The 24,929-nt window shown below is 38.9% G+C and overlaps 1 long non-coding RNA gene across 1 annotated transcript in view; it reads left to right on the plus strand.

Annotated features, from left to right (window-relative positions):
• The first annotated feature begins 790 nt into the window (after positions 1-790).
• LOC116667712 overlaps positions 791-24,929 on the plus strand; it is a 237,469-nt gene continuing 213,330 nt past the window's right edge. Inside the window, exons 1-3 of the long non-coding RNA XR_004324713.1 lie at positions 791-889; positions 20,504-20,677; positions 24,565-24,755. This is a non-coding gene — a long non-coding RNA (uncharacterized LOC116667712). The remainder of the gene's footprint in view (positions 890-20,503; positions 20,678-24,564; positions 24,756-24,929) is intronic.

Genomic DNA, 24,929 nt, shown 5'->3' on the forward strand with positions numbered 1-24,929 from the left:
AGGGAATAATGGGATATACACTTAATTTTCCCCAGAAGATGAATCTGGCAATGATGTACGAATGATTTGAAGGGGAAAAGACTGTTGGCTGGGTGGTCTTGATGAGAATGAGAAAGAAATTATGCTCTGAACTGCAGAAGCTGCCATCACTGAGATCCACCTGTTCAGAGCTATCTTTAGCTGCACTTGGGAACAATTTATCCACATAACCTTTCCTTCCCTTACTTTTCTTGTCTCCAGGTACAGACGAGGAGGAATTTGCAACATTAAGATGGGAAACAACATCACAGGATTGTGTGTGTATGTGTATGTGTGTATGTGTCTGTGAGAGAGAGAGAGACAGATACAGTTAGACAGAAACAGAGAGAATGATGGGAGAAAAAAAATATATGTAGTGGTGCATTTTGCTAGTTACAGATAGAATGAATATTATGGCACTCAGTAGTTTTTCACAACCTGACCCCAAGCATGTTGCCCCTTTCACTCCAAATCCCTCCCTCCCCAGTTCTTGAAACCACATGTGCTGTCCCCTATTTATGCCATGTACCTCTGTACCTCCATCTTTTGTCCTTACTCTCCACTTTGCCTAGAATGCTGTTTCTTGTCCTCTTCTAGTAGTAAATTCTGACAGTTTTCAAGGCCAGTACATATGTCACTGTCTTCTGCTAGTCTCCTCTCCCGTCAGAAGGTATCCCTGCTTCTTGTGGTGTTCCCTCTTGACTGTCAAACATGTTTATCCACCACACAGAATTTGAATTAGTTGCATTGTTATTATTTTCTTTGTTTTTGATCTGCAGAATTGATCCCAGCATTACCAGTGCGTACTCAAGGAAAGCCTGCTGAATGAACGGACGTCTGAGCTGGGTGAGGCTAACTTAGAAGCAGGATGGTAAGTTGGTGCAGGATGTAAATCTCTTAGCCATTTTTCTCCTTCCTTGACATGTGCTGCTATGACTCGTTTTAATTCAGTACAATTCATTGGGCTATAACTTAAAGGTAGCATGTCATTTTACACTCAAATTAATTACTCATCATAAGTAACAGATCTCTTCATTCTCCTCGTCCCTCCACATGCTTTTGCCCCACTCTCCCCATCTGCCTCATTCCTTCTTTATCTTCTCCATCTTAGTAAATGGCACCCACCTCCACTCACTTGTTCAAGCCAGAAAGCTGGGAGCCGTCCTTGATTTTATTCCCTTCTCTTTATCTCTCCTCCTCCTATACCCAGTCCATCAACACAAACTGTCAATTCTATCTTAAAATTATCTCCCTCCTTCTGGCCATCCACAGCCACCACCCTGACCACCCACCAGTATCTTTTGCTTGGGTTACAGCTCTAGCTTTTTAATTGGTCTTCCTATATGTTTTCTCCACAGTGGCCAGGTTGACATAGAAACATAAATAGGAGAATTTTACTCCTCTGGTGAAACATTTTAGTGGCTCCCCACTGTCCTTTTAATGAAATTGTAATTCCCAAGTATGGCCTAGGGTGCCCTGAGTGGTCTGGCTCCTGACTGCCTCCTGGCAACTACTGGGCTTCTTTCCTACTTACACACCAGGGCTCCCCACACGGAATTTCTTCCTTCACCTCAGAGCTTTGCAGACTCCTCTGATGGGAGAGATCTTCTCTCTGCTCTTGAAGGGTTGATGCCTTCTCAAATATAGGGCTCAATTTTTATGTCACTTTCTCAGAGAAGCCTTCCCTGATCCTCACTAAGTAAAATACCCCTTGTTCTTTTTCTACAATGCATTTTGTGTCCTACGTAGCACTCACAGAACTTGTCATGAGTTCAGTTATTGGTATGTTTGCTAGACTATTATGTACTCTCCCAGTAGCCATAGTAACACAAGGGCAGAGATCATGGCTATCATGTTCATCCAGTCACCAGCGCGGGGCCTTGGTACAGAGTATATGCTCCATAAAACACGTATCAAGTGAATGGATAAGTGAGTGAGTATTCAGACTCCTCTTACTGTTCATTAGCTATCATAATCTTTCTCATGCTTTAAGACTTATTTCTAATGTCAACTCTGCATAAAGTCTTCTCCAATCTCCTTATTCAAAATGGACCCTTATTTTGAGCTCCTATGTTGTTTGTTTAAGGCTTTGATGTTGAGAAGCAATGTATGAAGTAGCTGAGAGAACAGGCTTTGGAATAAGTAGGACTTGGTTTTAATCCTTGCTTAGCATTTGTCGCCTTTGTGATCTACTTGGCAAGTAACTTAAACTCTCTGACTTTTGATTTCGTTGACACCAGAAAGAATATTTCCAACCTAATTTTTACAAGATGCTTGGCGTAGGAGATTCAATGAGGGTTGATAGCTACTATTAAGTTGGTTCATAATTTTCTACGTATTTGTGTAAATGTTTTGAAAGCAAGAAATGGTGAGCCTTAAGTGACATGGCTGAAGGCATATGATGTCCACGGACCAGGTCAAAAGCAGCTTGATAATGGAGAATATCCCAGGCTCTGGAGTTATAAAAATCTGGTTTCAGTCCCCAGACTTACCACTTACTGGTTGTAACCTTGTATAGATTTTTTTATCCTATTGAAGCCTCAGTTTCCTGGTATAATTGGAATGGTACTATTTCAACAGGGGTGTTGTGAGGATTAAATATAATGTATGCAAAGGCCAAGGGACAACATACAATCATAGCTGCATAAAATGCCTTTAATGCTGGATCCTGTTTCACTCAGCCAGGACAGAAACTTGGTCAAACTGAACACGATCAAACCTGACATGACTAACAATGCTAGCAGAACTCCTGTAAATTTCTTCAAGCCCAGCTTATCAGAACAAAACAAAAAAGGATTTTCGCAGATTGATTAATTCAATGTAAAGGTCTGGGCATTTCTCCGATGCCTGCCCATTTGTTCTAGGTAGTGGCTTCAACTACCCTTGCAACAGCTATGGACTTAAGGTGAACTCTGACTAGGACTGGATTAACACTGAAACGTGGTGTGTTTCAAAGTCTCCTGATCAACTGGCAGATTTGTCTTCTGGAATACATCTGAGAAATCTGTAGGCAAAAAGAGCACAAAGCCTTCTTCAAAAAAAAAAACCAGTAAATATTTGACTCTAGGAAAGGATATTCAGCTATTCCTAATGTTCAATTATTGAGAGATACATACAAAGTAAAAAATTAAACATTTAAAAGACTATTTCCAAATATTCCAAAGGAGAGGAACTGGCACCATGTACTGGGTTGAAGTGTCCCCTCAAAAGTTATGTCTACTGGAATCTGTCATAGACCTTATTTGGAAATAGGATCTTTGGAAATAGGATCTTTGTAAATGTAATCAATTAAGATGAGGTCGTACTGGATTAGGTGGTTTCTGAATCCAATGTGACTGGTGTCTTTATAAGAAAAGGAGAATTTGGACACAGACACATGAACTCATGTGAAGATGGAGGCAGATTGGAGTGAAACTTCCACGAGCCAAGGATTGCCAACAGCCACCAGAAACTACATGAGAATTCTTCCTTAGAGCCTTTGGAGAGAGCGTGGCACCTCGATTTCAGACTTCTATCCTTCAGAACTGTGAGAGAATAAATTTCTATTGTTTTAAGCCATCTAGTTTATGGTGACTTGTTACAGCAACCCTAGGAAATTATTATAGGCTGGATTTCTAAGTACAAAACCAGGAGCTCTGCCAGAAACTAGCTTTGTATCCTTAGGCAAGCACACCAAGCCTCAGTTTTCTTATCTGCAAAGGAGTGTGACCCCCAAATCCAGACAAAGACAAGAAAATAAAATTAAAGACCAATTTCCATGATGAAAATAGATACAAAAACTCCAACAAAATACATGCAATTTGAATTCAACAATACATTAAAAGGATCATATACTATGATCAAGTGAGACTTCTCCCTAGGTGGCAAGAATGGCTCATTTGCAACAACATGGATGGAACTTGAAGACATTATGCTAAGTGAAAGAAGTCAGTCAGAGAAGGACAAACGCTGCATGATTCCACTTATGCGAAGTATCTAAAACAGTCAAAATGATAGAAGCAGAAAATAGGATGGTGGTTGCCTGAGGATGGGGGAGGGGCAAATGGGAGTTGTTAAATGGGTGTAAAGTTACAGTTATACAAGATGAGTAAGTTCTGGAGATATGATGTGCAAACGTTGTGCCTATAGTTAACATTACAATGTTGTGCACTTAAAATTTTGTTAAGAGGGTAGATCTCATGTTAAGTGTTCGTACCACAAAAACAAAAACAGAAAAGGCAAGGGACATGAGGGAACTTTTGGAGGTGATGAATATGTTTACTGTCTTGACTGTGGTGATAGAGCATGGGTGGATGAACATGTCCAAACTCATCAAATTGTATATATTAAATATGAGCAGTTTGGGGGGTATTTTTGATATGTATTAATCATACCCCAATAAAGCTGCAAAAATGTTTGTGAACATTAATAAAAGGTCTTTGAAGTATATCACAAAAAAGGAAAAAAGAAAGAAAGACAGTGTGTATAGGATGCCTCTTGTGCCCTGTTTTGTGTTGCCCACCATCTTACCCTAGTTGTAACTAATGGCAGCTCCCTTTGACTACTCCATGCGTGTCTTACATTTTGACCCAGGGCATCTCTACTGCAGCTATTTAGGGCACCTGCAGGACTCACTACTCTTAGGCATTGCAGCCCTGGAAGTGTCATGCTGTAAACACTCTCCAGGACAACTCTTGACCAGGAGGAACAAAGTCCAGGGGGAAAATATTCCTCTCCTGAGTCTCAGATAATTCTGGAGTGCTTTCTGCACAGCTTCTCGGAGCTGCCTTCATGAGTTAGAACCCCGTTGCCCACGGAGTAGATCAGCCAGATAACACACCCTTGGGTTGGCTTTCCATAGTTCCCCATTTCACTCTTCTTAGTCTCTACTCCCTTCCCTTGTTCACTTCCCAAAATAAGTTACCAACACACAAGTGCTTGTCACAGGCTTTACTGCTTGGGGAACCTAGGCTTAGACACAGTGATAATGGTGGTATTGACTGCACGGTTTGTTTCCAAAGATGAACATTTAAATGCATGTAAAGTGTATAGTCTAGTAGCTGGCACATAGAAAGCACCCAGGAAATGCTGGCCATTTCCCCATATGAAATGCAATGCTCTGGAAGATGAATTTGAAATGTGCTACCATCCATCTCTCTTTCTAAGCGTTGAGTGGACAAATGGATGTATAATCCATTAAAAGTCGTTTGTGCTTTTTCAGCTTCAGCTCCCATCTTCATTAACACAAGTGGGGCCGTAATGGTAGAAAACAAGATATCAAATTTCATTCCCCCTTATGATACCCACTTGAAGCCCTAAACCCAAGAACTAAAAGCGAAATAAAACTGTTTACCAGCCAGAGGGAAAGGAGAATAGCAGCATGTGGCTTGTAAACTTAACAAATGTAATCACTGTAATTGAGCAGCCCAGGAAATAATTTGGCCAGCATAATTATATTACAAATTACATATTGCACAATTAAACAATTGCATTTTGGCCACAAATGGAACTCCAAATATACAATTTGTGGTGAAGTGGAGAAGTCATTTAAAATGAGAAAAGAAAAGCAAAGGCCCAGAAATGCATTTACATTTATATCCATATGAAAGGGAATATACCAAGGAAAGTAATAAGGAAAAAGATCAGTGTTTTCAATAGGAAAGAATACAACTGAGTTGAATGAATTTTGCCACCTACTAGGTAGCTGCCTTACTACGATTTGAATTTCCCACATGTGTAAAAACCCCAAACCTCATTATTTCTTAAGTAGACATTCCTGTATTAAGGGTTCTTGATTTGGGCTCTTAACCTGGATTAATAAAGTCCTCAGTTCAGTGGGAAATTCTGATATCCAGCAATCAAAAACATGTTGGAGGAGTTAAATCTTATTTTTTCTTGTCAAGCACATACATTCCTGAAGTATGCTGACTGGTATATGTACGAGAGAAATAAATTGCTTTTATCATTATGCTGTTCCAAATTCTTGGGAATTTGGCCATTGATTTGGTCTGGTCCTCATCAAATATTTACTATGGGCTTTCTGTGTTCCAGATTCTATTCTAGGGGGTACAGTGTGGAACTTAGTAAACATGGTTCTCTCATGAAAAGTCTGTCAGATGAGAGAAAACAAACATTCAACAAATTATTATAAATTATTCATGAAATGATTGTAAATGTGTAAAATATTAAGAGGTAAGTGTGGAGGATACCATGTGTCCTCACAGCAGGGTGTTCTAACCAAGCCTGCTAGGAAAGGGAGGGGTACATTTGGGACCCCGAGGACTTACATTTACATTGTGATCTGAGGATCCCCAAGAAGTATAGGACTCTCTACCTACCTTATACTTAGTAATGGGTAAACGAGCCCTTCTGGAATTTTTTACTTGGGGGACCCCCAAAGGCCAATCTCTGCTGCAGATAGGAATCATCTAAAGGGAAAAGTAATTGGAGAAAGTATTTCCCTGTCAAAAAAGAATCTAAAAAACAAAAATAAAAACAAAAAAACCTCGGTAATTTTGGGGTGAGTTCTATAGTAATTCTCGGTTTATGTCTTGGAGGGCTGGAGATTTAATATGTCATGCACATTTGGATTTTTAATAAATGCTGTTTAAGGCACCCAGACTCTCTTTGCTCAGTGCTTGGAGTTGAGGGGCAGAATACTACCAGTGGTTTCTGAAAAATTAACAAAGCAATATGGATTGTGGTCCTGCATTTATTGAGTACTTTACTATGAGCCAGAGTCTCTGTTAAGAGCTTTGTCCTATTTGGCTTCACAGCAGTCCATGTGGTGGGGGCTGTTCTGCACATGGGACAATTGGGGTTTCCATAGGGTAAGTTGTTTTAAGACCTCAGATAGTGAATGGCATGTGTGGGATTGAGCCCAGTGTCTCCTTGATCCAAATGTCTGCTCTCTAGCATTGGGCTATTAGGTTGTTTATGTATTAAAAAAAAAAAAAAGTAAAAAAGGAAGAAAAATAAAAAAAGTGCCTCATTAGCAATCGCTTGGCCCTGGACTGTAGTTTGCTATCATCTAGGTCTATTTCTCAAAGTGTGGTCCCCAGAGCAACATTGTCAGCATCACCTGGAAACTTGACAGAAACGGATGAGCTACTGAGTCTGAAACTCATGGGGTAAGACTCAGCAATCTGAGTTTTGACAAGTCTAGAAGGATTGGATGCCAATTAAAATCTGAGAACTGCTGGTGCAAATTTGGAAGGCTCTGCAGCATCCCATTGTTTGTTTGGGATTCAACAGTGTCAGATGACAAGGTGTTTCTGATTCGTTTCCTTCTGCTGGGACAGCCAAATCGGGAGGTAGATTTTTCCATTCAAGCTGCAGATCCAAAGCATTTTCATGGTCTGGGATTTCTCTCTTCATTGCCTACCCCACACTGATTTATAACTGACCTTTGGTCCCTGACCAATTTTATTTTTGATTCATATCAACTGCTATTTAAAACAGATGACCTCATTAAGAAACTTCCTCTGCTCCCCTCAAGGTCCTGGCTTTGTTTATATTTGAGTGTGTGTATCTTAATTGGAAAATGTGTCAGACCCAAGTTAGAATGTGAAAAATCTCACTGAATCCTGGGTAGTGTAGATTTTTCAGGTGAATTTAATGAAGGCACCCTTTCCCCTAGACACAGGGAGACCAATGCCACCAAGAAGAAGTTAGCAATAAAAACAAAGGAAGTAAAAAAAAAAAGGTGAAGAAGGAAAATATTAATTATGTGGAATTAGGTCTTTTTCACAAAAAGGAAAACTATACTGGAGTGAATTGGGAAGTCACTGGACAAGTGACATGGCCTGGGTTATGTTTCTTTCAGTTCGTTTTTTCAGGTAAATACTGACCTGAGACTCAGCTTTATGAGACTTGCGGGTCATATTAAAGAGAAAAAAATGATCTCAGATGCGTTTTGTGGGTTACCTCTGCAGACACAGGCAACAGAGTAATCAAATAAATTTGGCTTGAAAGTTTCAGTACACGTTAAACATTTTCTCAGTGCATAGGCTATTTCAATGTATTTCTCAATATCATTTTACTTTAGCACTTAGCATTGCTGATTTTAGAACAATATCTATTAATGTCCTGAGAACATACTGATCTCAGGTCTTCAAGTACCAAATGGTCATTGGTCCATCAAAGTAGTGTGGCCCAGTTTGTGATGATCTTTCTGTTCACCTCACAAATTGGTGCTTGTGATGGGTTTCTGTTTTGACTCACTATGTCTGGAATGGACAGTGGGTCTCTGTGTGTGATAAATGGAATCTGAACTGGGTTCCCTGGGCAAAAACACTAAGACTGAGATATTGAGTAAATGACATGATTAAAAGATTTTCTTACACTTTTGTGCTAAGTTTCAAGTCCATCCACTGGAAATCTCTGTTGGGTGAAACTCTCATAGGTGGCTTTCTGGTCCATGTTGGAAAACATTTCATGATAGATACCTTGCTCTGGACATTCCTTTTTGCAATGTTTAATTGGAGATGAAGGTAATGAGACTTAGCCTTGCCTAAAGAGTTTTGAGGAAAATATCATTCCTGGAGGTAGCAAATAGGACCAGGAGAATAATGAAGTTGGCCTCAGCCTGTCCCAGTCTCTTAGTTCTTGGCAATGAGCTCTTCAGTCATAACTTCAATTCTGCTGATTTGTTCAGTCAGTCTTCCTAAAGAGCTTCTTAACCTGGTTTGTGGGATCCTACGTGTCCAGGCCCCTGCTCTCCTGTTTAGTCTCATTTCTCACCACTCACCATCTCCCATGCCACCTAACCTGTTTAGTCCCCTGAGTACACAAAGACTTTCTTTCTTCACTGGACCACATTGTTCCTTCTGCTTCAGATGCTTTTCCTCTTTCCCTAACTAACCTTCATTCCTTGTTCACATCTCAGTTTAGATATCACTTACCCTGGGAGGCCTTTTATATTCGTTGGGGATTTTTTTTTTTTGCAAGTGGTAGAAACCAAATCTGGCTTATTAAGTGGAAAAGGCTATTACATGGCACATAAAATTTTGGAGCAATGACTTGATTTTTGGAAACTGAATTGGCTGGAATTGCTACTGTTGCCAGCATTGACAGTAAACCCAATTCAGGAAACTGACTTTCCAACCAGTGTAGCTGCTAAGGCTTGGCTGCCTTGAAGGCCAAATTGTTCCATGAGGGGCTTTTATATTCCTCTTCCACAGTTTAAATCAGAGTCTCTCAGAGTTGAGTCTGATTAGTGTGGCCTAGGGAACACACCTGTGCCCCAGTTACGGAAGAGGCTGGGTGGTAAGTTTTCTAGGTCCTATTTTGGGAAGAGGGATGCATAAGGCTGGAAATTTCACAAAGATTCAAAAAAAGATCAAAGATGTGGGCTAGCAGCTAACATGACAAATGTTCACCATCCATTTCCTGGTCTTGTAGTTCTGGGTTGGGTGCCCTTCAGGGTCCTGCACTTCCCTGTTTTGGCATCTCCCTCTCACCTCCATGCTGTAATCAGCTCTTTACTATTTTATAACTTTTCCCAGACTACCTATGAGAGAAAGGGCTGTGTGATGTGAATTTTTTCTTATTCACATTATATTACCTGTACCAAGCTTAGGTTGCTCTGCACACAGTAAGTGCTCAATAATGATCTGTTGAGAGAATACTTTTAGCTAAATTAGTGGGGGCTTCATAAAGCTGGTATCCAAGGAACCTACATCTCATACCTGCTGCATTTTTCCTATTATGACTTATCCCCAGCTTTCCTTTTCTAGTTTTTCCTCGACTTTATGAAATATAATTGACAAATAACATTGTGTAAGTTTAAGGTGTAAAATGGGATGATTTGATAGATGTATATATTGTGAAATGATTACCACAGAAGATTAGTTAACACATCCATCATCTCACACAGTTTCATCATCATCATCATCATTATTATTGTTGTTATTATTATTTTAGTGGTGAGAACACTTACGACGCACTCATATAGAAAACTTCAAATATACAATTATATTTGACTATACTAACTATTGTCACCATATTGGACACTGGATCCCCAGAACTTATTCCGTTTAAAATTGGAAGTTTGTACTCTTTGACCAGCATTTCCTCTTTTCTCCCACCTCCCAGCCCCTGGTAATTACCAATCTACTTTCTGTTTCTACGTTAGATTTTTTTTTTTAGATTCCACATGTAAATGAGACCTTGCAGAAATGTCTTTCTCAGTCTGACTTTCTTCACTTAGCATAATACCCTCAAGATTCATCCATGTTATTGCAAATGGTAGGGTATCCTTTTTTTATGGTTGAAGATTATCCCATGGGCATTTATCCAACATTGGACACTTAGGTTGTTTCCACATTGTCTTGACTATTGTGAATAATGCTGCAATAAATACGGGGATATGGATATGTCTTTAAGATCATCATTTCATTTCCTTTGGATATACATCCAGAAGTGGGATTGCTGGGTCAGCCTTCCTTTTCAATTTGTGCCAATTCCATCACTGAGGCAAAGGAAAACTACCTTGGGTTCTAACCTTTCTACTGAAATGGGCCCTGGAAATTTATAATCTTCTGTTGTTCCTGTATCCTCAGTCATTGAATGGAACCATATTCCCAAGCAGGAGTATAACTCTGGAGCAATACATTCCCACCTGCCTAACTTCCACGTTGTTCTAACCCACTGACGGTGCTTCACTATATTAGTTTCTCTTGTATTTGTCATTCCAGTGCTGATTTTGCCTTTCACATCTGGATAGGCCTGATGGTAGAGTTTGCATCTTTAGCTTCAGGCCTGCCAGTTCCAATTCCTCCCTTTTTCCACTACCCCAGCACAGAGGGCCTAGCATTCCTCAGGGTCAAGCCCAAATGAGAGTGGAAGGGTGGAAGAGTATAACGTTCTCACTGAATTTGAATTATGAATGGAATACCTCAGTGAAAATACCAAGCAGGCACTAGTAGGAAATACTGATTTTAAGCTCACGCATGAAGTCAAAGCCAGGGCTGAGAATTTGAGAGTCACCAGAAAAGGAGAATGGACAGAGTGTGAGAGAATCACAAAAAGCTGCTGTAGAGAGGAAAGAAGCAAGGACCAAACTTTCAGTATGTTTGCAAGCCTTAGGGAAGATTCTGTTCAGATGAAGAAATCAAGAATGTGAAATATGGAGGAAATAAACAATTGAGGAAATTTGTGGAGAGAGAGAAGACTATGAAGTAATAGCTACAACTGAAGGGATTTTCTTAGAAGGGGGAAAACATCCTAGAAATGAGAAGGAAAATGATCAAGAAGAACTGAAGAGCCATAACAAAGTGGCAGGAGGGATCCCAAGGGAATTTCGTGGCCAATGGCTTTTATTTTTTCAGATCTGCTGAGAGTTATGGCACTGAGATGTCCTTAAGGCATTGAAAAGAATGGAGAAGATTTGAAAGAACTGCTATAAGGAATGAGAAAGAGATATTTAGGGATGCAGTAAAATATCAGGATCTAACAGAAGTGAAATCATGTGAATTTGTAGTGGCTGCCATCACAGTGTTTATGTGCAGTAATAGCAAGTTATCGAAGTTTTAAATTATTCTGGAATAACTTAGTATTTTTGAGGTGTGGCTACAGCTTAAAAATAGGAAAAAATGAGATGTACTTAATAACATCCCAAATTGATATCTAGTCATTCACATTCCAAGTTTTCTTGGGAAAAGGTTACGTATGATATATCTCAAAACAGTAGAACTGGTACTCGTTGAATGGCTGTGGCACACTAGAGCTTTACACGTGTCAGCTTACTGAACTCTTACAGCATTTTTGAGGAGGCAGCTAACATCTCCTTTACAGAGATGCAGAAAATGAGATGTACAAAGGTAATTTACTCAAGGTCACTCACCCAGCAAGTGAAAGAGAGAGGAATTGAACTTAAAGCTTAGAATGCTGAAGCCTGAACTCTTTTCACTTGTTATATTATTCTTTATTAAGGTCAGAAAATCATCTTATAACTTTGGTTTTTATTATATGGGCATCATCGTCCAGATAATTCTTGATTTTGATAAAGACATAAAAATCTGAAGCTATGGTTTAATCTGTTACTCTTCAGAGTTTAGGCATAAAGTACTATTGAGGGAAAAGATGGATGAAGAAGAATTTTGGAATAATTTTCAGAGATGCCTTAGGAAATTCTTATTTTCTCTGGAATATACCAGAAGTTTTCAGGCCTTGAGGTAAATTCTCAGTGAGGAATAAGAAAGGTAAGACTAGAAAAAGAATCCTTAACTAGAATAATCTTTTGCGCATTTTGTATCTTTGGGTCCTGTGTGGCTCTTCATCTAGATTACACTCTCACATTACTCTAATTTCTCCCCAGCAAAGCAAAAGTAAAAAGTGAAGTAGAGATGAATTCTTCACAGAAGTAATGTTAAATCAATAAGATTACTAAAGTTAAAAGCAAATGTCATCAGAAAATCCAAAGGAATGTTCAAACTAACGATAAGGACTAATGAACTTAGCAAAATCTCTGGGTAAAAGTTTAGTATATAAAAATCAATTACATTTTTATATCATAGCAATAAACATTAAAAATAGATCTAAAATTACCATTTATATTAGCTTTTAAAAGTATCAAGTACGTAAAAATATATATACAAAAAGGTGTATAAAACTTCTATAGTGAAAACTTGAAAATTGTCAAGCTGATAGAGAGTTCTGTAGTGAAAACTTGAAAATTATATGGCTGAAAGAAAATAACGATGTCTTAAGTAAATGGAGAGATATACCATGTTTATAGATAACAATATTGTGAAGATGTCAACTGTCCTCAAGTTGATCTTTAGATTCAATACAATCACAATTAAAATCCAGCAGGTTATTTTTTTCTATGTGTGACGGGAATTGACAATTGGATTCTAAAATTTATGTGAAAATGCAAAGAACCTAGACAGCCAAGAAGAATATTGGAGTACATATACTATCAGATGTTATCTATATACTGATGTAGATGGCGATATACCACCATAAACTGATATATTGCCTATAAAACTTATATGCCACTCATAAACATAACATTTTAGGGCTCCAGTTTTATGGGGAGAAGATTGCCTATTGAATTTTCCATCTTCGGCAGGTTTAGAGTGTTTTCCAAATTTTCATGCACCGTATAAACCATGAATATTGAACCTTACAGTTACTCTACTGGACAAATTACCTGAGCGTGACAGTAATTTCCAGTGCTCCGCTAATTTTTCAGATTTCTTGCTTCCTGACAGTCCTTGGACTAACTTTATTGTCTGATTATTGGTATTATTTTTATGAAAAATTTCAACTCAGGAGTTTTAGTTATTTTTAAACTAGAGAGTTGATTCAGGTACCCAGATAATTTTACTCTCAGAAATGAAAGTCCCCTGGCCATGTTAAAGTTGAGACGTCTTTTTTTTTGGATACCCAAGAGGAGATACTGAACAGATAATTGGTTATATGAGTTTAGAGTCAAGGAAGGGGTCTAGACTATGATGTCAATTTGGATATTGTTGGTGTAAAGATAGTATTTGAAATCATGAGTCTGGATGAGATTCCCAAAACCATGAGTATCAATGTAGGAAAGGTCTAAGCTCTTTGGGGCATTTGAGGGTTTAGAGATTGGGGAGATAAGGAACCAATAAAGACTAAGAAAGACACATTAGTGAAGTTGGAAGGTGTGGTCTCTAAGTGAAGTGGTCTAAGTAAATAAAGAATTTCAAGGACAGAATGATCAGTTGTGCCAAATGCTGCTGAAAGGTTAATTAAAATTGAGGAACTAAGATGAGTAATATTCTGTGGGTTCATTTGCTTTAAAACTCTGAAAGCCAATGACTTTGACTAAAGTAGTTTTGGTGGCATGCAGGGAGCAAAGCCTGATTTGAATAGGTTGAAGGCAGACTAGGGAGAGAAGAAATTGGAACCAGAAAATATCAATAAGTATTGATATGAATCAATAAAGGACATAGAAATGGGAAAGTAGCTTTAGGAAATGTGGAGTTAAGAAGTCTTTTCGAATCTGAAATAAATTACAGCTTTATTGTACCTTTGCAAGAATGACTCAGTAAGGAGAAAAAGTTGATGCAGCAGATAGAGAGATGCATTTCTGGAGTGATGTCTTTGAGTAGGCAAGGTGGGTGGGATTTAATGCTCAAGTTTCCTTAAGCGAGAACACGGGCAGAATATGCCCAGGAGAGAATGAAACTCTTAGAGCACAGATGTGAGTGGCTGGTATAGATGTAGTAGTGTGAGCTTGTGGGAAATATATCTTCTGCATTTTTAAAAATTGAAATAAGAAGGATGATCATCAACTGAGTATGAGACAATAGAGCTTGAAGGAAAAAGGAGGAGACATGTAATACTAATCTAGAAGAATGAATGAATGTGGGGTTACACAGGCAGCCCTAAGGCCACTTGAGGGAAGAGGCTATGAATTTAACTGAAACCAACTAGTACAATAATGTTTTTCTTCAGCCCTGTTCAGCTTTGTGGATGCAGTAAGGAGCAGGCAGAAAATTGTATTTAGGCAGAGCTGGGGTTATGCCAGGTGTGATGATGAAGTCAGAGAATGGCAAAGGAGTTAGAACTATATGGAAGGAAGTGATGGCTATGATTCCTATGGTTTTGAAGCCAGGTAGGGAAAACGTGAAGGCACTGAAATACAGTAAAAGGAAGGTAAGGATCAGTAAATTGTCAGAGTTGGTGAGCTGAAGAATTGTTGGACTTGAAAGACTATAGTGAATGTGCTGGAAACATGGGAGTTGGTGTAAGAGAGCGGGTGCTTAGAATTGAATTTCTGGGGAGTTGTTGCAGTTTGGGGCAGTAAGTCATAACATGAGAATGAATGTCACAGGTAGGGTGAGGACAAGATCATTGGAAGAAAAAAAATCCAGAGCTTGAGAGACCAAGGTATTGGAATGATAATCTACATCAGAAGTTGGCAAACCACAGCCCAGTCTGGCCCATTCTGTTTCAGTGCCTTATTTTGTACAGCCCCCAGCACCACTGAAGCTGGCTAGCATTGTGAGCCACAGATACCAACTGGTGCATTCCTGCCCTGTGCACACCTCCACTCCCTGTGCTAGCTGCTCCAGCTGGTGACCACACCTCATCACTGTGCAAGACTCATGCTGGCCATCACCTTCCCACTAGGGACTTCACTGTTGACAACTGCCAGGCACCAAGCTGTGGAATCTCAGCCCAGGAGACAGAGATTCAATGAGCTCCCTCACCTTGGCCAGCTGCCCAGGGATAAAGAATGTTCTGGGATCTGGGTCACTGGGGCAGAGGGTGAAACTGACTAGAATATCACTTCAGGCAAATGAAGTGGGTGGGACAAGCTACAGTTTTCTGCTTTGTTATATAAATACCTACATAATAGTCTTGTTTTTGTCTCTTGACCCACAAAGCCTACAATATTCACTACGTGGCTAGGCTCTGATCTATAGAATTTACCAAGAATTGTGATAAAAATCATGCTGGAGAGTGTGACAGTGAGATAGGAGTGAAAATCTTCAAAAAATTAGGGGAGGTGGGCTAAAGGTTAGTAGGTGACTGAACCAAGAAGGAGAGTCTGGGAGTATTTTGTAGATGGGAGATTCTTATGACATGAGATTAAAACATGGGTCCTGGGTCCCTCACTTTTTGATATTTTTAGAAAGCCTGGAGGGAGAATGGCCAAGGAGTGGGAAAGGTTATTACCAGGAATAAAAAATATAGTTTCAAATGAACTTTAAAAAGTCATTGTCTTGCCGTTTTCATTGTGAAATATAAATGGTTATTGTGTTGAAGTAGAATTCAATAGACACTTGAAAACTATAAAAAGATTTAAGTGTATAATCAATAGTGAACCATAAATGTAGAATTTTTGCCAAGTTTTAATGCTGTTCTGAAATCAAGGTTTCCTATGAAACTATTCTAAGTGTCCCTGGATTCAACTCTAGTGTCTTGCTCAGAGGTAAACTTGCCATGCAAATTGTTCATTGCCTGAAGAAACAGGGTCCATAGGAAGCTAAGATTAGAGCTACCATCCAAGGAATTGTTATTGAATATCTCAAACAACTGACGCTCTCCTCCATCACAGTCATGACAAGGTATATAGAGGGACAATGGAATCATTTTTAATAGATGGATACTTTTTTAGGCTACTTTTTTTTTTGAAAATTATTTCCAAGAGCTGAATCACGCTAGTGGGAGGCAGCATGAAATTGTGAAGAGCACTGAATTTAGGCAGGAACTCCCAATCCACCATTTCCCAGTGATGTGATATTGGCAAATAACTAAGCCTCTTTGAACCAAAGTTACCAAAACTGTAAAATGGGGATAATATTATTAAATAAAGCATATTGGATTTTTGTGAAGAAGAAATGAAATGTCTGTGAAAGTCCTTAGCTCTATGTCTGGCATATGCTATGTGAACTCTGTGAAGTAACCCTGAAACTGAACCAACAAGATGTTTCACTGATCCTCAGATAACATTCTTCCAGGCTCATGACTTTTTGAAATGAATTTAAAGATTCATGGGGGAAAAAGGCATTTTGTTAAAATATTTCAAATGGCTTTTCTGTTTTATTTTAGCAATAAGGTAGCAAAACTAATGAGCATCTATAGGGGGAATAGAAAATGTTATGTATGGAAACTTAATTCTTAACACTCACTTATTCTATATAATAGGCCAATGAACCAAAATTCCAAAAAAAGAGTCCCAGAAGCTAAGGCATACAGGAGACTCGTGTTCTATTTAACAGAATTCAAATGCTGTTTAACAACATGTTCTTCCCTCCCCCAAATCATCAGACTTAGCTAGTGGGCTATCATTTTGTGAATCTGTGCTTAGACCCTTGGTTTTGTTGAAAGAAACAGCCACATTTTTTTAAATTTATTTTTTAATTGTAGTATAGTCAGTTTATAATGTGTCAATTTCCGGTGTACAGTATAATGTTGTAGTCATACATACACATACATATATTCATTTTCATAATGGGTTACTATAAGATATTGAATAGTTTCCTGTGCTATACAGAAGAAACTTGTTGTTTAACTATTTTATACACAGTAGTTAGTATCTGCACATCTTGAACTCCCAATTTATCCTGTCCCACCCCATTTCCTCCCTGGTAACTATAAGTTTGTTTCTATGTCTGTGAGTCTGTTTCTGTTTTGTAAATAGGTTCATTTGTGTCTTCTTTTTTCTTTTTTTAGATTCCACATATGAATGTTATCATATGGTATTTTTCTTTCTCTTCCTGACTTACTTCACTTAGAATGACAGTCTCCAGGTCCACCCATGTTACTGCAAATGGTATTATTTTTTTTATAGCTGAGTAGTATTTCATTGTATAAATATACCACAACTTCTTTATCCAGTCACCTGTCAATGGACATTTAGGTTGTTTCCATGTCTTAGCTATTGTAAATAGTGCTGCTATGAATATTAGGTTGCATGTAATTTTCAAATTAGAGTTCCCTACAAGTGTATGCACAGGAGTGGGATTGCTGGATCATAGGGTAAGTCTATTTTTAGTTTTTTGAGGAATCTCCATACTATTTTCCACAATGGCTGCACCAAACTATATTCCTACCAACAGTGTACGAGGGTTCCCTTTTCTTCACACCCTCTCTAGCATTTATCATTTGGGGACTCTTTAATGATGGCCATTCTGACTGTTGTGAGGTGATATCTCATTGTAGTTTTGATTTGCATTTCTGTGATAATTAGTGATATTGGGCATTTTTTCATGTGCCTATTGGCCATTTGTATGTCTTCATTGGAGAACTGCTTGTTTAGGTTTTCTGCCAATTTTTGGATTGGGTTGTGTATTTTTTTGTTATTGAGTTGTATGAGTTGTTCATATATTCTGGAAATCAAGCCCTTGTCAGTCTCATCTTTTACAAATATTTTCTCCCATTCTGTAGGTTATCGTTTTGTTTTGCTTATGGTTTCCTTTGCTGTGCAGAAGCTTATAAGTTTAAGTAGATCCCATTTGTTTATTTTTGCTTTTATTTCCATTGCCTGGGTAGACTTCCCTAGGAGAACATTGCTAAGATTTAGGTCAGAGAATGTTTTGCCTATGTTTTCTTTTAAGAGATTGATAGCGTCTTGTCTGATGCTTAAGTCTTTCAGCCACTTTGAGTTTATTTTTGTGTATGGTGTGAGAGAGTGTTCTGATTTCATTGATTTACATGTGGCCGTCCAGTTTTCCCAACAGCACTTGCTGAAGAGACTTTTACTCCATTGCATATTCTTGCTTCCTTTGTCAAAGATGAGTTGACCATAATTCTGTGGGTTTATTTCTGGGCACTCTGTTCTGTTCCACTGATCCATGTGTCTGTTTTTGTGCCAATACCACACTGAAACAGCCGCATCTTTATGAAGCTTCTCTTAATTCTGTTGAGATCCAGCTTCCTGTGCAGATCCGTGGCTGATAGCTAACTGCATGCATTTTTAACTTTCACTAAAATTTTATTTTTCATTATACGGCTATTTGTCACAAACAAAGCTTTTGTCACCTCATGGGAATTCTGCACACCTCCATAATCAGCTGAGAACAGCAAAGGCCCATTGAGATATGACTCCTGGGGTTAGGTTGACCTCCTAGCTAAGTGGTTTGTTCTCATAAGCTACCTCCAAAATTGTCTGAGACTCAAATTTCTGCTTCTGCAAAATAGAGATTGACTACAGTATGGTTGAAAGTTTGGGATTCTGGACTGAAGTCCTGAGATCTGGTTCAGTTCCTGGTTCCTTGCCATATTGGCTATGTGACTTTGGATGAATTGCTTAACGTCTCCAAACCTTGTTTCTTCTGGGATTTTCAGCTTAGGCAGGCCAGTACTAGTGGTCAAAGTGGGTGAGAGGCCAGGGAGTAGTGGGGCTCATCTATGGGGAATTAAGTTCAAAGAAGAAAAATAACATTGTGAATGCAAAAAGCAAGAACAGAGTTGAAAATCTGAGCTACAACCACAGAGACCCAACAGCCAGGTAGAAGCAGAAATTAAGTAGGGAGCAAAGAGTGAGAGTGGGGCAAAGCAAGAGGTGCCAGGAGTTTCCCAGGAAGCCAAGGCTATCCTCTCATGCTTGGTTTTATCAGCTACTAAGTGCTTTCTGACCTGAATCCCAGTTGCCGTGGTTTAAAGGAAAAATTCCAAACTGAAGGCCCAACCGGTCAAATTCAGCCCACAAGCCAGAGGTAATAATAAAAAATTATTGGCTAACATATATTGAGCACTTACTACACATGAGGCATATTCTAAATATTTTATACATATTAGCTCATTGACACCACTCAGCAATCCTCTGACATGGATACCACTAGTATCCTCAGTTTACAAATTGGAGAATGGGATTAACAGCCAGTTAAGTCATAGTGTCAGTCTTCAGACCTAGGTAGACTGGTTCCAGAGTCTCTACACTTAATCACTATCCTATAATAGGGACCATATCCTCAATGAGATCCCCGAACACACTCGGGGGATTGGGTGGCAGAACGAAGGCATCCTCTGGGCTGGTGAAGCAGCAGACTTGTAAAATAATCTTCCACCCTTTGACTGCCCTCTTTACGCATCTCATGGTCCTGCTTTCACATCATTTTCTCAAGCATCTTTTCATCGCTGTCTTAAATATCACCATATTATTATGTTGACAGGTATCACTGTTAACAGAATTCTCTGAAAATGCTGTGCTTTCATTGGCAAACATGTATTTTTGCCCACCCTGTGTTTTTAAAACATTGGAAGTAGTTGCCAATGTTTTAAACTGGGGAGATTTCACATAGAAATCCCAAATTTTGGCTTTTATGGGGAAGTTGGAGACCTGGGAAAGTTTGGGATAGTGTTTCTGCTGACCACTGTCAGGACACCTGATGGAGCAGGTGCTCCTCTCCAGAGCCCTGCAGTCCCCACTCACCTCTGCTGCATCGTTCATTTACATCATCTGCCGTTCCTCTGTAGATCTTTGTGACCTCCGGCTTAAAGATCTCAGGTGGGCTGGAAGCATCAAGGATAGCAGAGTGGTTCCAGAGACATACAGAGAGCTGTGCAGAAAACAATTGAATTTAAAATGAAAGCAGTGATACTTAAGCAATTGAAACTAAATCACCCATCTATGTACATCCACTTGTATGATTTTAGAGCTTTGAATATTACAAATAATTGCTAGTATCTGTTTAAGTCTTTCCGGTGACAGAGAATGCTATGCATTCACTAAACAGGTTGACTTTATGCTAGTGCACATAATGACAGCTGTTGGCCAGTCCCCTGGCACCTAGGAAGAGTCTTGAGACTGGTTTGCATGTCATTACCAAACCTCCCAGATATAATTATCCTCCTTCTTCCCCTTCCGTGCACTCTTGGATTCCAGGTGTTAAGGATGATGGTGTTACAAGATAGGAAAAGTTTGATCCTGGAGTCATTACCCTGAGAGCAGCCATTTGGCAAGGACCATCTGCACTGGAGAAATAACCTTTTATTTTATTGAGCACTTTACATGTAAAAACACACTGACTTCTCACAGCTATCTTGTAAATTCTGTTATTGCATTTTACAGATGAGGAAACTGAGGCATGGAGCAAATAGTAACTTGCCCAAGGTCGTGGAACACAGTGGAAGCAGCCTCAAGAACAGATTCAGTAATCTGACATATCTGTGGAGTGCATACTCAGTATCTGAGTGCAGGCACTCTGATGGGGAAGGAGGTCAACCACTGTGAAAGGTGCTAGAGGTAAGCAAGGATGGGACAAAGAGAAGGGAGGGGAGCACTTCACGCAGGGCACACTTCCCATGGGAGACAACAGTCCGCTTGGCTTCCGAGGGTTACTTAAGGTTTTGCCACATCAGAACAATCCTAGAAGCTCTTTAGGCGTGTCCTATTTCTTCTCAAGTACATGTGCCCGAACCCTTTTCCCCTCTGACTTATATGAGGTTTTTCTTCATCCAGGGAAATGATCATCCTTACTTAGTTATTTTAGGAACAGGAGCAGAGAACAATTAAAAAATTATCAATTACTGTAAATAAACTTGACAGTCAGTATCCCTCATGATACCACAAACCCATGCAGCTATTGACTCACTAACAGGTGAATAATTCTCTAGGATCAATGGTGACAGTAATTCTTTGCTAAATTTAGAACCATCAGAACAAGTATACAAATACATGGGGTCAAAACAATTCTTCATATCCACAAGGGAAATTTTCATCAAGTTAATGTGCCATGATAAAGCAAAAACAAGTGGGAAAAAATCCACTTCTCCTTGAAACGTACTTTTTCTTTCCTGTAAAGGAGTCTAGAATTATTTTCTTTGTCCCTGAACTTTATGATGTTCTGTGCAGCAATGACATTAGCTGAGAAAAATGATGGCGAGTCAGCATCCATCCAGAGGCACTCCTTTTAGGACGTTTGTGAGAGTTCAGTAATCAGTAGCATCCCACGACTTCAGCTTGGTGATTGCAACAGTTATTTGTATTCCTTTGTTTTTGCTGTTTTCCTTGTGTTACAGGTCATCGTGGCATTTTGGATATTCTCTACCTGAAATGTATAGTGTTTTGAAATTTTTTTTTTGACAGTGGGTTTTACAGTAAGCTGAAATTTTATATGGGCTTCTACAGTCAAATACTTACTACCACACATATTTATGTGCATACATGCATGGAGTTGTGCTCTGTGAAGTCCAGGGAGACCTGAGTTCTAATCCTGTCTGTCTGGCTTTGGCCTTGGGCAAAATCCTTTACCTCTCTGTGCCTCCTTTTTCTGATTTGTTAGGTGAAATTAATAAGAGAAGCTTCCTCATAAGATAGAATAGTATAAATGAATGGAAGGATAGGCTCATGGAAGGAATATAGATAGGGCTGAGTTGAATAAAGAGAAAGGAAAGGCACCCAGAGTTAGGTTGTGAGAACCGAGAATGCTCAAAGCTCATTTTCTTCCTGATAACCTTGAATAATTTCCTCTCGCCTGCAAAATAAATATTTATATCTAAAATCCTTAGCTGGACTTGAACACCCTGTATATTCTTACACTGATATACTTTTCCAGCTTTCTCTTCCTATAGTAGCCCTGGCTTAGATTCAAAGTATTTGGGTTCTAGCCCCAAGTTTGCTATTTATTAGCTTTGTGATTTGAACAGGTTGCTGAACCTCTCTGGTTTTCTCAACTGAATAATGTAAATGATGATTATCTCATAGGTAATGGTGAGGGCGGAATAAAACCTTTAGCTTGGAACCCCACACATCATAGGTACCCAGGAAAATATTCTCCCTCTTCTTGGCTTGTATGAAAAGTCCTCTATAAAGTGTAAGGCATTTGGAAGAGCTGTGTATCATCATCATTCTGACAGAGCAGCTGGCCAGAGCAGCACTGCGTTTATGCCGCTTCATAGACACTGTATAAATACATAAATGCCTATATGGAATGCAGATAGATTTCACTTCCTAGTGTCATCAAGTTTCTTAAAGTTGGCAGCCCTGAGTGAAAAACTATTCCAGTGGGATACATGTGAGAACAGTGTCATTACAAAGCTTAATTATGACAAAAGTATGAACTGAGAAGATTAAGAACTCCATGCAGCAGAGCATTGCAAACTAGCCAGAAAGTATAGCAGGGGAAAAAGTAAAAAAAAAGAAAAATCTGCGTAGCACAAGTTTTCCATGGGCTTTTCCACTTGGGAGAGCACAGTGACTTCTCCCTGGAGAGCTCTTCCTACAGACAGCACTTTGGTCTTGGCCTGCATGCCCCTTCATCTCTGCCAAGATTTCCCTCTCATGAACTCCTTGGATAAAATCAACTATCACTTCTTCCTGGACCCAGTAAACATAGTTCTCCACTATTTTTTAGAAAGCAGCTTTGCCCGCCATTCAGAGCAGCTGCTGCCCAATCCCATTATATTTATGAGTGTTGGTCAGACTTGGTTTAGTAGCTACAGACATCAGTATTTCAAGTTCTTTTAACATCCCTTCGGTTCAGTTCAAATGACCTATGAAAAGTACTGACTGATCCCTTAATGGGACAGTCAATTCACTTTTTCATTCCAACACCAAAAAAGTTTTCCATTTTGGTATTTATAAAAATTGCTGTGATAAATCATGTTGAGTCCCAGTTCCATTTCAGTTTCTATTAGACCCCATGCCAAATCTTGTCAGACCCGCATTCAATCTGCTTTCACTTAATAGAAATCTTGTGCATCTGAGGAAGGAAAGTTGCCTTTATTTTCCTGGTGGTAAAAAAAGAATTGCACCTTTTCTGGTGGTAAAAAAAAGAAGTGGGTCCTCTTACAGAGCCTCCAAAACCTCTATCTGAAGGTGGTTTATGTCCCTTCTGATAAGTGACAAAACAAAAGAAATACAATGTCTTCGGAAGTTGTGGGACAACTGCTTTTGAATACTTATATTTTTAGGCCATTTAAAATCATGTTTTTTTAAAAAAATAATAATGGGCTAAAGATATATACCACTTATTAAGTCCATACTAGGCGCAAATAATGTGTTTGGTACTTTTGAGATTTATCTTATTTAATCTTCCCAACTTTATGAGGTGATGTTACAGATATTAAAAAACTTCTCCAAAACCATGCACATGTCAAATGGTGGAGCTGGTTTTGAATCCAGGTCTAGTAGATTTCAAAGCCCAAATTATTTTATTTTTGCCAATTCTCTCTAACTAGACAAAGTTGTGAGTAGAATCAGCTTTGCACTGGAAACTTTTATATCAATCATTTGTTTTTTGCATGACTCTATTTGATTCTAAAATAACTTGGTAAGTTATGGTGAATTGGAAAGAAGACAAACCTGGTTTTTATTCCAGGCTCTGTAACTTGCTTTTTGTGTGATCTCAATCAAGTGTCTTAGATGCTTGAATCCTCAATTTTCCTATCTGTAAAGTGGGAATAATAGTATCTGTATTGCAGAGTTGTTGGAAATTGATTAAGAATACATGCAGCTCTTTCAGCAGAAGATCTGCTGAGTTGTTCAGTAAAAGGCGGCCATACTTTTATACTGAGTGCATATTTACTTGGTGATACTGAAAACTCGAATTGATGCTAATGTTTTGAACCAGAAAATTAGGCTGTCTCCTTCTTAAAGGATCTGAACAAAGAAATGGCTGAGAAATGGTTTCTTCGTACACATAACTACTAGCAATTGTAGTAGATGTTGAGAATTACTAATGCAACCTGCAAGGCAAGTAGGTGTGTGAAAGGTCAAAATAACAAACGCATCCTTTTTCTTTCTCAAGTGTAAAATGCTTAGGGTAAAAACAAATTTGTAGTTTTCCACTGAGCCTTTTTATTCATTCTTTAAAAAAAAAAAAGTCATGCCATAAATTTAACAGGTTCTAAGCTATAAGTTAGAGTAATTTTTAAAGTAGTAGGCCAAATTATATGCATGCTACCTAGTAGCATTTTTCTGAAAACACTAATATTGCTCTAAGTTTTGTCAAAATGGGCAATTTCTGAAAAAGCAGTAAAGAAATCTTACAAGCGTTTTATTATTACATTTGATAGTCCTCTGGCCGGAGACTTTCAAATTGGGATTATTCTGGGTAATAAGAATAAGTGAAAGCAAACAAACATCATTCTATAAATGGCTTCTCTTTCTCTCTTGTTTTTGGGGAGCAGCAAATATGCAGAAGACACTGAAAATGTCAACTGTGGGCTTTCATCACAGTGAAAATCAGTGGGCACTCTGCCTAATGAAAATCATGGCATCGAGCTACAGGAAATCAAAGACTCATCCTGAATTTTAGGAGATGTCACCCTATGAGTCCATTTCCCTATATTGGTGTATAATAGCACCATGAGAGATGGAGGTAGGTATTTCCAGGGGATTTGGCCATTCTAACTCTAGCACAAAGGTCTAGAGTGGATGTTCACCATTGCCCTCCTTTAAGTTTTCTGAGACAACATGTGTTCACTGTCTCAATGGGTAACAGTCTCTCTCTGTCTCTTTCACACACACATGCACACACACAATTCTCAAACTG

The sequence above is a fragment of the Camelus ferus genome, chromosome 12, assembly GCF_009834535.1.
Source record: "Camelus ferus isolate YT-003-E chromosome 12, BCGSAC_Cfer_1.0, whole genome shotgun sequence".
NCBI lineage: Eukaryota > Metazoa > Chordata > Mammalia > Artiodactyla > Camelidae > Camelus > Camelus ferus.